Raw genomic sequence first — 16,818 nt, 5'->3', positions numbered from 1 at the left:
AGCCTCTCTCCCACCTCAGATGAGAGCTGTGATTCTTTGGAGTCTGGGAGGGATGTATTTGGAATTCTTGCAAAACAGCAGGCTCCCTGGCTTCTTGAACTTAATGAGGAGTGAGATGCTTTGCTTTGATCTCTGCCCCAAGCCATAGAAGATCAAAATACTCTGGATTTGTATTTACGTAGGTAGCTCCATTTTTAGGCAAAATTGCACAGAGGGACTTAACCAGCATTGGCCCCTGACAGGGGCGGCACCCCTCTACTGCCCACACCCAGCCTTGTATGTCTGTTCTTCGGCTCATCCGCCCCAACGCAGGGCATTAAAGGCTTATTGAGCTACATCTTTAATAATATTTTTTAAAATGTTTAAGAACCACCATAAAAATCCATTGGATGGCATTTTTTTTTCCACTTTGGCAAAACTAGAGTCATAGTCTATGTTATTACAAACTCGACCACAGGAGAAGAAAGTCGGCCAGTCACAATTTAGAAAATCACATTCCATTAGCACTGGAAGGATATAATAGCCGAGCAGAGATGTGTCCAGTCACATCTGTCTTTTTCCATAGACGCTGCTCCCCCCAGGCCACTATTGAGCAATCTGTCCCCTTTCCAAACAGCCTGTGCATGCTGGAGACTGACCTGAAGTGATTCTCTGTTTTCTCAGACCTACAGGCAGAGATGCCTCAGACTTGACATAATTTGAGAAACCCCAAAGGAAGACCCCCTCACACTCCCTTACCCCACTCTGCCAATTTAGAGATTTACCAGAGGGGCTATTCATTTTAAATAGCCCCTTATAAATGGAAGCTGCTCCTAGGAGAGAGAATGCATCAAAGCCCATAGCCATTCACACTTTAGTATGAAGTATTCTGATAACAGCTATTATTTATTGAGCATCTGATCTGGGGCAGGCATTGAAGCAGTCCCTTTGACAGTCACTTAAACAGATTTTGAAGGAGTTAAACACTATAAATTTTTTATTGGAATATAATTGCTTTACAATGCTGTGTTAGTTTCTGCTGTACAATGAAGTGAATCCACCACATGCAGACATATACCCTCCTTGGACCTCCCTCCCACCCCACTCCCATCCACCTCTCTAGGTCATCACAGAGCACCAAGCTGAGCTTCCTACGCTTCATAGTAGGCCATCTATTTTACATCTGGCAGTGTATATTGGCTCTACCAAGAATCTGCCGAAGGAGGAGACCCAGTTTCGATCCCTGAGTTGGGAAGATTCCCTAGAGAAGGAAATGACAACCCACTCCAGTCTTCTTGCCTGGGAAACCCGATAGACAGAGGAGTCTGCGGAGTCACAAAGAGGCAGACACAACTGAATGGATAAACAATGATAACAAGAGACACACCGAAAGCCAAGGGAAAAGCAATAAACTCCAATGCGGAACTCAAGGCTTCACAGAGGTGAGTTTCTGTGAGTTTTAGAAGGACAAGGAGCAGTTCAACAGGTAGTCAAGGTGAAAAGGGGAATTTTTGTAGAGGAAAAAATTATTGGGAAAAGTGTTCAGGTATTACATATTTTATAAATATAAATAACATCATATCTGTCTAGCTATCCATCCATATCTGTCTGAGTTCCAGCAGGAATACTCAAATGAAGAGAATGCAAGAAAGAATTAGTAAACAAACTATTGACAAAGGTGTGGGCAAAATCCAGCGAAACCGCAAAAGGCACGGTGAGATTCCAGGTGCTGTACCACCCCCAGACGCAGGATGACAGGAGGCAGCTGTCACCTGGATGCAGAAAGAGCAAACTGCGCAGAGAAGCAGCCTTAAAAGGATGCAAGATTTCTAAGGCACAGAGCCAGCCTGAGCCGACCTCCCAGGGAGGGGGCCAGAAGATTAATCCCTCTGCCTCTCTCTCCCCTTCCCCCTGCCAGAGCTCCTGAGGGGCTTCCCGCAGACCCGAACCAGTAGGGAGCCAGCGGGAAAGGCAGGGGAGCCCGGCCGACGCAGCCCTAGTGGTCCAGCCCCTGGGGCTCAGAGCTGGGTTTCAGGGGGCGCTGGGGGGGCAACTAGAGAGCACTGAGAGAATGTAAGAGGTGTGGCCGGAACACAGAGCATAGGGGACGGAGGCAGGGACAGGAGGTCAAGGAGCAGGGGTGTGCCTGTGATGAAGCCTGTCTGTCAGGTTAAGAGTGAGTGGGAACCAAGGACCTGATGTGATCATTAGGGACCCTGGCCACCACTGGGCCCAGGGAACAGGCGTCCACCAGGAAGTGCCTGGCAGCCAGTTACTCCTGAGCGCAGCCAACCCCTTCCCGAGCTCCGCGGGCTGCCCTCTGGAAGTGACCCCAGCCAGCCTTGTCTCCTGGCACTCCTGAGTCCGCAAACCAGAGCCTGGGAATGCAGAGAGGTGCCTGCTGCCAGGGGCTACCAAGAGCCCTTAACATCTTGTACCAGTTAAAACCAGTCTATCTCTTTTATTTATATCTCATTCCACCTTTTCCCTGCTCCCCACGTGGAAAGAGAGCCCGGGGATCAGGAGTTCTGCAGGAGCAGATTTCCCAGAAAGATGAAAAACGTCTGTCCACCTCCCCTGGGGACAGCTCCAGGCAGCTGGCCGGGAAGCCCAGTCAGTCCTGCCCTGTCAGGCCTCAGAAAAGGACGAGCGCCAGCCCCCTCTCGTCCGGGAACCCTGACAAGCAATCTCTGAAGTGATTCACTAAAAGTATTCTAGTGGCAGAAGACCATCACCCAGATGTGAAAATAAACAGAGAGGGAAATTCCAGCCCCAGAAGAGTTTCAAGTCTTTGAACAAATGCACGGCTATTTCAGGGAGGGGAAGAGTATGTGACTGTCTTTCCAAGCCCCCAGAATCCGAGTTAGACTCGCTCCATCCAGCAGGCCAGGCAAATTCTCACGATGCTGGGCACAGAAGACTGTGAAAACACTCACTGACTCCCTGGGGCCCTGCCCACTTGGACTCAGTGGCATACCAGCCAAGGCCAGTCACCCAAGCTTACTAAGCCTCTAATGGTGCAGCCTTCAGCCCAACTTTGTAAAGCATCAGAAGTGAAAGCTGAAGCAATTAGCCCATTCTGCTCTGAAAAAAAGCAGCATAGGGAATAAACGGAGCATGAATCAGTACCAAGCAAAACTGAGAGTGTGTATTCACTGAATAAAACACAGTAGACATGGGAGGAAATAGGAGCTGCTCAGGGCACAGATGAGGAGTCATCATGGCTGAAAGTTAGGTGCTCAGTCATGTCAGACTCTTTGCAGCCCCATGGACTGCAGCCCGCCAGGCTCCTCTGTCCATGGAACTCTCCAGGCAAGAATACTAGAGTGGGTCGCCATCCCCTTCTACAGGGGATCTTCCGAACCCAGGGATCGAACCTGGGTCTCCTGAATTGCAGGCAGATTCTTTACCGTCTGAGTCACTGTCTAGCAGAGTTAAGTGGCATATGGTAGGTACTCGATAAATATGTCAGGAAGGACTGAAGGAAGGAAGGGAGAGAGGCAGAGAGGGGGGAAGGGGATTCTGAGCCCAGGAGAACGATATCCAACAGCTACTGAAGTACCTGCTTTACTTGGAGGAACCCAGTAGAACCACAGATGGCCCCCACTTTCCACCTATTACCTGGTAAGGATTGGCAAAAGGTAAGTCTCTTGAAGCCAAATTCAAATTCTTCCCATCAGATAACATCAATCTGTTCCTACACAGACAGGATTTGTTATTTTTATGGTGGTGGAATACACATGAAATATAATGTGCCAACCATTTCTCAATGTACAGTTCAGTGGCCTTAAGCACAGCTACCATCACCACCAACGAGCTCCCTTTTTTCATCTTGAAACTGAAATTCCAAACCCATTAAACGACATCCTATGTAGTAAGTCAGAGAAAGATAAATATCATATGATATCGCTTATACTTGGAATCTGAAAAAAAAATGATACAAATGAATTTATTTACAAAACAGAAACAGATTCACAGAAAATAAACTATGGTTTACCAAAGGCAAATGATGAGGAGTTTGGGATTAACATATACACATGGGCTTCCCCTGGGGCTCAGCAGTAAAGATTTCCACCTGTGAGGCAGGGAACACAGGAGACTTGGATTCGATCCCTGGGTTGGGGAGATCCCCTGGAGAAGGGCGTGGCAACCCACTCCAGTATCCTTGCCTGAAGAATTCCATGGTGGACAGAGGAGCCTGGAGGGCTGCAGTTCATGGGGTGGCAAAGAGTCAGACACGACTGAGTGACTGAGCATGCACGCACTTCTGTATTTAAAATAGATAACCAACAAAGGCTTATGGTATAGCACTGGGCACTCTGCCAAATATTCTGTAATAACCTAAATGGGAAAAGGATTTGAAAGAGAATAGATACATGTCTATGTACAACAGAAACACTTCGCTGTACACTTGAACTAACATAACACTAGTTAATCAACTCTGCTCCAATATGAAATAAAAGTGTATACAAGCCATGTTTATAATCAAAACAAACAAACAAAAAAACCTCTCTATTTCCCCCCCTAGGCCCTGGCAACCACCACTCTACTTTCTGTCTCTGTGAATTTGGCTACTTGAAGTGCCTCAAATAAGTGGAATCTTACAGTAGTTAACCTTTTGTGTCTGGCTTATTTCACAGAGTGCAATGTCTTCACGGCCCGCCTATACTGAAGTGTGTTTCAGAATGCCCTTCTCTAAGGCTGGGTGACGCTCTGGTGCATGTTTATATCATAGTTTGCTTATCCATTCATCCGTTGATGGACACTGACGGAAGCAACGTTGCTTCCACATTTTGGATATTGAGTATAATGCTGCTTTCAGCATGGATAGGCAAATATCCTTCTGATTCTTCGGGGTATATACCACTGGGATTTCTCTTTCAGTTCAGTTCAGTTCAGCCGCTCAGTCATGTCCAACGCTTTGCAACCCCATGAACCGCAGCATGCCAGGCCTCCCTGTCCATCCAACTCCCAGAGTCTACCCAAACCCATGTCCATTGCATCGGTGACGCCATCTAACCATCTCATCCTCTGCCGTCCCCTTCTCCTCCTGCCCCCAATCTTTCCCAGCAACAGGGTCTTTTCAAATGAGTCAGCTCTTTGCATCAGGTGGCCAAAGTATTGGAGTTTCAGATTCAATATCAGTCCTTCCAGTGAACACCCAGGACTGATCTCCTTTAGGATGGACTGGTTGGATCTCCTTGCAGTCCAAGGGACTCTCAAGCGTCTTCTCCAACACCACAGTTCAAAAGCATCAGTTCTTTGGCACTCAACTTTCTTCACAGTCCAACTCTCACATCCATACATGACCACTGGAAAAACCATAGCCTTGACTAGATGGACCTTTTTTGGCAAAGTAATGTCTCTGCTTTTTAATATCTGTCTAGGTTGGTCATAACTTTCCTTCCAAGGAGTAAGCGTCTTTTAATTTCACGGCTGCAATCACCATCTGCAGTGATTTTGAAGCCCAGAAAAATAAAGTCAGCCATTGTTTTCTCTTTAGGGATGAAATTTTCCCTGAAAGGCGGGGTTGGAGAGGAGAGAACCTAGCATTCTCTGAGAGTAAGTAAATCAGAAGCTGTCAGATGGGCGGTGAATATAGCAATTGTGAACCTACTCATATTTAGATTAAACTTGTAACTCTAGTGTGACTGCAGACAGTTATGAATCTGTGGGAACCCCACTCTTCATCAGAGCCAGCTGCACATTCCCAGAGAAGATCAATGTGAAGGGGAGAGATTGGAAGCCTGAGAGATCTGGATTCAAATCCCAGGAGGCGCCCTTATAGCTAGGTGGCTTGAGCAGGTCAAAGGCCCAGTGAGATCCTCAGTCTCCATACCCACAACCCAAAGCTGATAAAACACTCTTCCGTTGCTGACGTGAAGCCTAGTGAGAACGCACATATGATGCTGGTGTGTTGTAAGCAGACAATAAACATTGCATTTCCTCCATTCTAAGGTACTCCTCCTTTTCTTTTCCAGTTTCACATCCTAAGGTCCCTGCTCACCTCAGCTAAATGAAAAGTTTCCAAACAGTAAGTCCTTGGCCCAGAGCTATGTAGCAAAATTGTGAACAATGTGGCTGAGGAACAGACTGCACAGTGGAACAAAAGGGTTGAGGATAAAGGTTCTGAATTAGCAGTCCTGGGTATAACCTTTAAAAAGTCATTTCATGTCTCCAAACCTTAGCTTCTTCATCTGTAAAATGGAGCCAATACTGTGTATCTCCTAGGGTGGCTGTGAGGAGTAAGAGATGGATAGGTCGTAACGTGCATGGCACAAAGCCCACACTGGGCAGCTATGGAACCCAGAGGAGGTGAGCCTGGCCCCCTCTCCCCTCAACCCTCAGGCATTTCTGCAGAAAACAGAGTGTAATGGGGAGCGTGTACCACCCCCTGACCCCTCTCCAAACTGTACCATCAGCCCCTTCCATGCTTTCTCACATCACCCTTAAGGCCTTAGTCATTAAGTTTAAGAGAATTAAAAAGTAGCTCACCCACTCATCACCTATCCATCCATCCTTCCATTCATCCATCCACACAACCATCCATTCATTCAATCCATCCATCCTTCCATCTACCCACCCATCCATCCATCCATCCATCCATCCACACACCCAACCATCCATGAACCCATCCAACATTTATTGAGTGCTTGCCATATGCCAAGCTGAAATAGCCATTGGGAACCAGGAGATGAATAGAACAGGCTCCTCCTCTACAGGAAGTCAGGGGAGGAACAAATGCAATGGTAAGAATAGCAAACACAATTATTTACGGCTTTGTGCTAGGTGCAGCTTCAAGTGCCTTTGTATAATTCACCTAGTTCTCCCAACAGGCCTTTGATTTAAAAAACAAATGAACAAACAAACAACAACTGGTAAGTAGTGGAGCTGGGATTTGAACTCAAGTCCTCTGGCTGCAGAGTCCATGCTTTCAACTAACTCAGAGTCAAAAACCTTTAACATCAGGTCTGGTACTAACACCAATTCATCAGGACAAACATTGGTGATTTTGTGATGCTCTCATATGCCAGCCAAAAACCAGCCAGCCCTGCATGAACTGCTCTTAACCTCGAGACTGTAGAACCCTAACACTAGTGGATTCTTGGAGAGAGGTCACGGTTTTGGGCTTGGGGGCATGAAAGAAAGTGTCCAAGAGCTCCCCAGAATCAGCAGGCAGCCTAGTGCTTGTGGGGCTCGAGCACCCTGTAGATTGATGAGTGGTGAACATGTAATTTGCACTCCATCCTCACGATTCACTAAGCTCTGTTCTCACACACACTGGCTCACTTAACCTTCAAGAGAGCCCTGTGAAGAGGATCTAATTGTTGATCTCATTTCAAAGGAGCAACCTGAGGATCACTGTCCCCAAGCCAGGGATGCCCAGCACACCCACTGAAGGCCCCTGTTCAGCTCAGATGAAACAATTTCTTCCAGAGAACATCTCTGGCCCAAGTTGACATGCCTGCCAAAAACAAAAGAGCTGGCCCTGCATTCAGCTTCTTTGCCTCCCACAAATGACCGGCCAGATCTCAGGGGGTCCCTTCGTTTATTCTCTGCCATGCGGTCCCCTCTCAAGGTGGCCACACTGACTGCACTTCTAAAACAGCACCCCATCGCTCCCCGCCACCTGTCCACTTGGTTTCCTCAGGATACTACAGTAATCCGGCATCACAGCAGACTTGCTTAGCGTCTGCTTCTCCCTAACTAGAGTGTAAGCTCCATGAGGGCAAGAAATTTGTCCCTTTTGCTCTTCACTGTATCCTCAACACCTAGAGGTGTGAGTGCATTGGAGATGGTCGGTGCGGTTTAGACCAATGAATGAATAAACATGAATGGAGGTGGGATAGAACGGGGGTCCCCAAGCCCCAGGCTACTGACTCCAATAGTGGTCTGTGGCCTGTTAGGAATCAGGCCGCACAACAGGATGTGGCGGGGTGGGGAGGGCTGGTAAGGGTGAGGGAGGCGAGCACAAAGCTTCAGCTGTATTTACAGCTGCTGCCCCTTGCCCATGTCACTGCCTGAACTCCGCCTCCTGTCAGATCAGCGGAGGCGTTAGATTCTCATAGAACTGTGAACCCTGCTGTGAACTGTGCACCTGCAGAATCTAGGCTGCGAGCTCCTTATGAGAACCCAATGCCTGATGCTCTGATTCTGCACTATGGTGAGTTGTATAATTATTTCATTATATATCACAATATAATAATAATAGAAATAAAGTGCGCAATAAACGTAATGTGCTTCCATCCCCTCACCCAATCTGTGGAAAAACTATCTTCCACAAAACTGGTCCCTGGTGTCAAAAAGGTTGGGAACTGCTGGGTTAGAGAACTAACCAGGAAGAAGAAGCATAAATTCGCCTAGGACCCCCCTCACCCAGATCTAATGTACCCTCTCACCTCGGGCTTAACCTCGGAGCTACTAGGAACACTTGGCCTCTTGCTTTCCCTCTCCCAGCCCTATTCCCTTTCAAGCGCGCTCTCCTAGGCATCATGGCCATAAAGTGAAAGTGTTAGTTGCTTAGTCATGTCTAACTCTTTGTGACCCCATGGACTATAATCCACCAGGCTCCTCTGTCCATGGGATTCTCTAGGCAAGAATACAATAGTGGGTTGCCAGTCCCTTCTCCAGGGGATCTTCCCAACCCAGGGATCCAACCTGAGTCTCCTTACATTGAAGGCAGATTCTTTACTGTCTAAGCCACCAGGGAAGCCCATGCCCATAAGGGGCCCCTCATTTCAGAAACTCTTTGAGATGACACCCCACAGTCTCACTCCAGGTCTTTCTTGCTCATCATTGCCTCACACACATGTACACTCCCCTATTTCTACCCCAAAACAGTACCAGGCTTAGTCTATTTCATCAAGTATTTTGAAATCCTGTAAACTCATTCATGCAAAGGTACTGATGAATGATGACAGGTGTCATCATTGACGACAAAATCAAATGATGATTTTTAAAGGGGTTCTTCTATTTGGACAATATAGTAACACACTAGAATGGATAATTGTAGGAGTTCCCAGTATCCCAGAAAATTAATATGCCTCAGCATATACAGAATATTACCTTTGGATGCCATTCATTCATTCATTTCTTCATTTGATTCTCCAGCAAACATTTACTGAGTGTTTTGTGCTTGCCCAGAAGTGTCCTGTGTGCTGAGGATACGAGAGTGAGCAAGGTCCCTGATCTCAGAAAATTCACTGTGTAGTTGAAAGAGATGGAGCTGTAAGCAAAGACCTTGAGTTTTCATTCTCATTCTTAGGGTTCTAATAGAGGGGGGACACTCATGCAGGGATCAAGGCAGCAAGGGAGCCCTGCTGGGGAAACTGCAATCTGCACTGGCTGCTGGGGGTTGACTGGGAGCTCACCAGGCAGCCAAGGGCAGCAAGCATTCCAGTACCTGTGATGCGGCAGAGTCTGAAATGGCACAAACAAGGCTGGCCCTGGGTCCACCCATTTCATGAGACCCTTAAAAGTGGCTGAAGCTTAGCAAAGCCAAGGCATTTGTGCCAAGTAATAGGTAAAAGCAACAAGACAGGGTGTCTTTGCAATGGACTAGAGGCCAGAAGTTCATCCCTCCCTTTCGAATCTTAGAGCTGTGTTCCTAGGGGTCTCAGTTCCCAATTAAATTGCCCAAGTTCATGATCCAAGCAACACAGGAGGCAAACTGGCTGTCTCTGCACAAAATCTGCAGTGCCTCCCTAACTCTGGCATGTCTGAGGAGCTGTTTCAATATTCTGCTACCCTCTCCCCTGCCTGTCGAGGGAAAGAAAACCTTCATCGTCAACCATGGCAATGATAGGCAACCTGGGAGTTTTCTGTGACCTGCCAACTGAGGTACATGCCTTTTTGCAAAGATCCCAAGATACTGCTTTTAACTTAGCTTGAACCCAAGTTTCCCTCCCAGGCACTATATCCAATGCGTTCGGTTGTTCAGTCAAAAGAATCATTTTTTTTCCCTTTTCTGGCTTTCTCTGATACAACAAGCCTCCAGCAACCATCAGAAAAGAGGGCAAGTAACATCCGTGGTGGAGAGAAGCCTATGAAATTAGTTCAAACATACAGCAAGGCACTGTACTCGCTGCAGAGAGACACATGCTGTTCCATGGACATGGGCCTATTCGTGAGTCACCAAGCATAATGGGACATTGTAGAAAGTGTTGGGAACATGAGAATTTCCTCGCTGCCCAGCTTAGGTAATGTTGGAGCTACATTTGCCTCCAGAAATGAAGTCAGACAGACTCGGCCCCACTTCCAGTTGCCAGGCCCGAACCATGGGGCCACCATGTTTCCAGGCTGATTTTGTGCAGGGAGTCACCCCCTGGGCTGTGTTTAAGGGTCAGTGTCTCATCTGAATACAACTGAGAAGTGGGTGCTTTGGCAAAGGATGTGCATACAATTCTGGTCAGAGGGTCCTAATCCACAGAAAAGGCTATTTTCAAGACACACACATACACCAGGGCTCTGTCTTGTCAGATAGATTGGTGGGAAGAGGAAAAACTTGCCTATGCTTTGGTGTGAGGAAGGGATATGGTAGGCATGCAGGCAACAATCCATCTAGAATATTATATCATAGCTTTCATTTCTTGAGTATATTATGGGCCAGGCACTGTTCAGTGTTGTATGTACATGACTTCATTTCCTCCCTATTCCTAAGACCCAGCAGGTCATGCCAACCTCATTTACAGAAGGAAATAGACTCTGAGAGGTGACAGAACACACCTATATCACAGATTTGCACACCTGGGGTTTTAACCCAAGTCTGAGGGACACCACATGGACATCACCAAATGGCCAAAACTGAAATCAAATTGATTACATTCTTTGTAACTGAAGATGGGAAAGCTGTATACAGTCAGCAAAAACAAGACCTGGAGCTGACTGTGGCTCAGATCATCAGCTTCTCATAGCAAAATTGAGGCTTAAACTAAAGAAAGTGGGGAAAACCACTAGGCCAGCCAGGTATGAGTTAAATCAGATCGCCTGTGAATAAGCAGTGGAGGTAACAAATAGTTTCAAGGGATTAGACCTGGCAGACAAAGTACCTTAAGAACTATGGACAGAGGTCTATAATATTGTACAGGAGGCCGTGAACAAAACCATCCCAAAGAAAAAGACAAGCAAGAAGGCAAAGTGGTCATCTGAGGAGGCCTTACAAATAGTTAAAGAACAAAGAGAAGTGAAAGGCAAGGGAGAAAGGAAAAGGTATATCCAACTAAATGCAGATTTCCAGAGACCAGCACAGAGAGACGAGAAGGCCTTCTTCAATGAACAGTGTAAAAAACTAGGAGAAAACAAAAGAAGGGGAAAGACCAGAGATCTTTTCAGGAAAACAAGATATCAAGGGAACATTTTACCCAAAGATGGGCACAATAAAGGACATAAATGGTAGAAACTTAGTAGATGCTGAAGAGATCAAGAAGAGATGAAAAGACTACATGGAAGAACTGTACAAAAAAAGATCTAAATGATAATAGCAATGAAACAACAGACAAAGGATTAATTTCCAAAATATACAAGCAGTTCACACAACTCAATACCAGAAAAACAAACAACCCAATCAAAAAGTGGGAAAAAGACCTAAACAGATATTTCTCCAAAGAAGACATACAGATGGCTAACAAACACATGAAAAGATGCTCAACATTGCTCATTTTTAGAGAAATGCAAATCAAAACTACAATGAGATATCACCTCACACCAGTCAGAATGGCCCTCATCAAAAAGTCTGCAAACAATAACTGCTGGAGAGGGTGTGGAGAAAAGGGAACACTCTTGCATTGTTGGTGGGAATGTAAATTGATACAGCCACTATGGGAGATGGTATGGAGATTCCTTAAAAGACCCGGAATAAAACTACCATATGACCCAGTAATCCCACTCTTAGGCATATACCCTGAGGAAACCAAAATTGAAAAAGACACATGTATCCCATTGTTCACCGCAGCACTGTTTACAACAGCTAGAACATGGAAGCAACCTAGATGTCCTTCAACAGAAGAATGGATAAAGAAGTCGTGGTACCTACACACAATGGCAGAAGGAATGCCTTTGAGTCAGTTCTAATGAGGTGGATGAACCTAGAACCTATTATACAAAGCGAAGTAAGTCAGAAAGGAGAAGATAAATATCATATTCTAGCATATATATATGGAATCTAGAAAAATGGTACTGAGGAATCTATTTACAGGGCAGCAATGGAGAAACAGACATAGAATATAGACTTACGGACATGCGAAGAGAGGAGGAGAGGGTGAGATGTATGGAAAGAGTAACATGGAAACTTACATTACCATATGTAAAATAGATAGCCAATGGGAATTTGCTGTATGGCTCAGGAAACTCAAACAGGGGCTCTGAATCAACCTAGAGGGGTGGGCTGGGGAGGGAGGTGGGAGGGAGGTTCAAAAGGGAGGGGATAGATGTATATCTATGGCTGATTCATGTTGAAGTTTGACAGAAAATAGCAAAATTCCATAAAGCAACTATCCTTCAATTAAAAAAAATAAATTTTTTAAAAAAGGAATGAATTACTGATACACACAACATGTATATATGATCCTCAAAAACATTATGCTAAGGGAAAGCAGCCAGAAACCAAAAGGTGACATACTATATGATTCCATTGATATGAAATATCCAGAATAGGAAGATCCAAAGCGGCAGAGAGAGAGAGCAGATTGCTGGCTGCCAGGGGCTTTGGGGAAGGGGGAGGGGAAGTAATGGGTTAATGGATATGGGGTTCCCTTTTGGAGTGATGAAAATGTGGAATTAGAGAGAGATAAAAGTTGCACAACACTGTGAATATACTAAATGTCACTGAATAAACTGTTGTTGTCACTTAAAAAAAAAAGATCTAAATGAACCTGATTGCCACGATGGTGTGGTCAGCAACCCAGAGCTAGACATTCTGGAGAGTGAAGTCAAGTGGGCCTTAGGAAGCACTCTTATTAATAAAGCTAGTGGATGCAATGGAATTCCAGTAGAACTATTCAAAACCCTAAAGGATGAGGCCATCAAGGTGTTGCATTCATTACGTCAGCAAATCTGGAAGACCCAGGGGACTGGAAAAGGTCAATCCTCATCCCAATTCCCAAGAAGGGTAGTACTAAAGAATGTGCTAACCATCAGACAATTGCACTCACCTCCCATGCTAGTAAGGTCATGCTTAAAATCTTGCATGCTAGGCTTCAGCATTATGCAAACCAAGAACTTCCAAATGTCCCAAGCTGGGTTTAGAAAAGGAAGAGGAAACAGATCAAATTGCCAACATTCGCCAGATCACAGAGAAAGCTAGATAATTCCAGAGAGATATCTACCTCTATTTCATTGACTACACCAAAGCCCTTGACTGCATGGATCATAATAAATGTGGAAAGCTCTTAAAGAGATGGGAATACCAGACCATCTTACCTGTCTCCTGAGAAATCTGTATGAGGGTCAAGAAGCAACAGTTAGAACCCTGTATGGAACAACTGATGGGTTCAAGATTGAGAAAGGAGTACGACAGGAGTATCTGCTGTCATTCTGTTTAATCCATACACTGAACACACCATAAGAAATGTGGGGCTGGATGAGTTAATAGCTGGAATCAAGATAGGTGGGAGAAACAACAACCTCAGATATACAGATGACACCCCCCAATGGCAGAAAGACTCTTGATAAAGGTGAAGGAGGAGAGTGAAAGAGCTGACTTAAAACTAAATATTAAAAAAAACTAAGGGCAGTCCTAAGATGGCGGAGGAATAGGACGGGGAGAGCACTTTCTCCCTCACAAATTCATCAAAAGAACATTTCAACGCTGAGTAAACATCACAAAACAACTTCTGAATGCTGGCAGAGGACATCAGGCACGCAGAAAAGCAGATCATTGCCTTCAAAGACAGGTAGGAAAAAATATAAAAGATGGAAAAAAGAGACAAAAGAGGTAGGGAGGGAGCTCCATCCGGGGAAGGGAGTCTTAAAAAGAGAGAAGTTTCCAAACACCAGGAAACACTCTCACTACCGAGTCTGTGGTGAGCCTTGGAAGCACAGAGGGCAACATAACAGGGAGGAAAAATAAATAAATAATTAAAAGCAACAGATTACGAGCCCAACGGTAACTCCCCCAGCAGAGAAGCAGCGCAGACACCTGCATCCGCCACTAGCAAGAGGGGGCTGGGCAGGGAGGTGCGGGCTGCATTGCTTAGAGTAAGGATCCGGCCTGAATGCCCTGAGCATAATCAGAGTGAACTAACTTGGGCTAGCAAACCAGACTGTGGGATAGCTATCAGGCGAAAAGCTCTAACATAAGACATCGCCAGGACCGTGTACAGAACAAAGGATGGAACAGAATTAGCCGGCTGCAGCCAGAGCCGGAAGGGCCGGAAGTGGGAAATAGCAGCCCCAGAGAGACATTAACTACCAAACCGCAAGCAGGCTTCTTTGCTAACTAAGACTTCTTGGGGTTCTGGACAGTCACCATCCACCTAAGAAGGTGCGCCAGTTGTATACCCAGAAAACTGAGCAGCAGGGATGGGAGAGGCGATAAGTCTCAGCAACCATGCTCGCCAAACACCTCATCATCTGAGATGCTCGGACCGGGGAAGGGCACAAAACACAGGCCCAACCGAGTCTGCGACTCTGAGGGCTACCTGAGTGCCTGAACCTGAGCGGCTTAGACCTGAGTGGTGCATGCAGCCCAGGGCCGGCCTCCGACGATTCCCAGCGGAGCAACCTAGAGCCTGAGCAGTGTGGGAAGGGAGGGCACACGCGCCGTGAGTGGGGGCAGACCCAGTGTGGCTGAGACACTGTGAGCACAGGCCAGTGTTACTTGCTTGCAGTGTCCCTCCCTCGCCACAGTGCGACTGAACAAGTGAGCCTAAGAAAAGTGTCCACCACCGCCCCCCTTGTGTCAGGGCGGGAATCAGACACTGAAGAGACCAGCAAACAGAAGAAGCTAAAACAGAGGGAACCACCTTGGAAGCGACAGGTGCAATAGATTAAAACCCTGTAGTTAGTACTGACTACATAAGAAGGGGCCTATAGATCTTGAGAAATACAAGCCAGACCAAGGAACTATCCAAAAATGAACTGACCCCACACTGCCCACAACAACAGCAGAGAAAGTCCTAGATATATCTTTACTATTTTTACTATCATTCTCTCTCTTTTTTTAACTTTTAAGTCCTCTATTACTCCTTTAATTTTCATTTTTATAACCTACTATTACTTTTCAAAAAAAACCCTATTTTTTAAAGCAAACTTCATATATATATATTTTAAATAATTTTTGTGACTTTGTTTTCTCCTTCTTCTTTTCTTTAGTATCATATTTTTGAAAATCCAACCTCTACTCTAGATTTTTAATCTTTGCTTTTTGTTATCAATTTTTTGCTTTTAGCTTTTTTTTTTGCTTTTTGTATTTGTTATCAATTTTTTACCTTTAAAAATCCAATCTTCAGTACCCATTTTTACGTGGGAGTGAGATTACTGGCTTGACTGCTCTCTCCTCCTTCAGACTCTCTTTTTTCTCCATCAGGTCACCTCTGTCTCCTCCCTCCCCCTTCTCTTCTCTATCCAACTCTGTGAATCTCTGTGTGTTCCAGATGGTGGAGAAAACTTAGGGAACTGATTACTGGCTGGATCTGTCTCTCTACTTTTCATTCTCCCCTTTTATCCTCCTGGCCACCTCTGTCTCCTTCCTCCCTCTTCTCTTCTCTGTGTAACTCCGTGAACATCTCTGAGCGGCCCAGACTGTGGAGTGCACATAGGAAGTGATTACTAGCTAGCTTGCTCTCTCCTCTTTTGATTCCACCTCATCTCATTCAGGTCACCTCTAACTCCCTCCTCCCTCTTCTCTTCTCCACGTAACTCTGTGATGTGGAGACCTCTCTGGGTGTCCCTCACTGTGGAGAAACTTTTCATCTTTAACCTAGATGTTTTATCAATGGTGCTGTATAGAAGGAGAAGTCTTGAGACTACTGTAAAAATAAGACTGAAAACCAGAAGCAGGAGGCTTAAGTCCAAATCCTGAGAACATCAGAGAACTCCTGACTCCAGGGAACATTAATCGATAGGAGCTCATCAAATGCCTCCATACCTACACTGAAACCAAGCACCATCAAAGGGCCAACAAGTTCCAGAGCAAGACATACCATGCAAATTCTCCAGCAACATAGGAACACAGCTCTGAGCTTCAATATACAGGCTGCCCAAAACGTACCCCAAAACCATTGACATCTCATAACTCATTACTGGACACTTCATTGCACTCCAGAGAGAAGAAATCCAGCTCCACCCACCAGAACACCTACACGAGCTTCCCTAACCAAGAAACTTTGACAAGCCACAGATACAACCTCACCCACAGCAAGGAAACTCCACAATAAAGAGAACTCCACAAACTGCCAGAATATAGAAAGGCCACCCCAAACACAGCAATATAAACAAGGTGAAGAGACAGAGGAATACCCATCAGGTAAAGGAGCAGGATAAATGCCCACCAAACCAAACAAACAAGGAAGAGACAGAGAATCTACCTGATAAAGAATTCTGAATAATGATAGTGAAAATGATCTAAAATCTTGAAATAAAAATGGAATCATAGATAAATAGCCTGGAGACAAGGATTGAGAAGATGCAAGAAAGGTTTAACAAGGACCTAGAAGAAATAAAAGAGAGTCAATATATAATGAATAATGCAATAAATGGGATAAAAAACACTCTGGAGGCAACAAATAGTAGAATAACGGAGGCAGAAGATCGGGTTAGTGAAGTAGAAGATAGAATGGTAGAAATAAATGAATCAGAGAGGAAAAAAGAAAAAAGAATTAAAAGAAATGAGGACAATCTCAG

Source organism: Ovis canadensis, chromosome 16 (assembly GCF_042477335.2).
Source record: "Ovis canadensis isolate MfBH-ARS-UI-01 breed Bighorn chromosome 16, ARS-UI_OviCan_v2, whole genome shotgun sequence".
Classification (NCBI taxonomy): Eukaryota; Metazoa; Chordata; class Mammalia; order Artiodactyla; family Bovidae; genus Ovis; species Ovis canadensis.
This window is presented reverse-complemented; position numbering follows the sequence as displayed.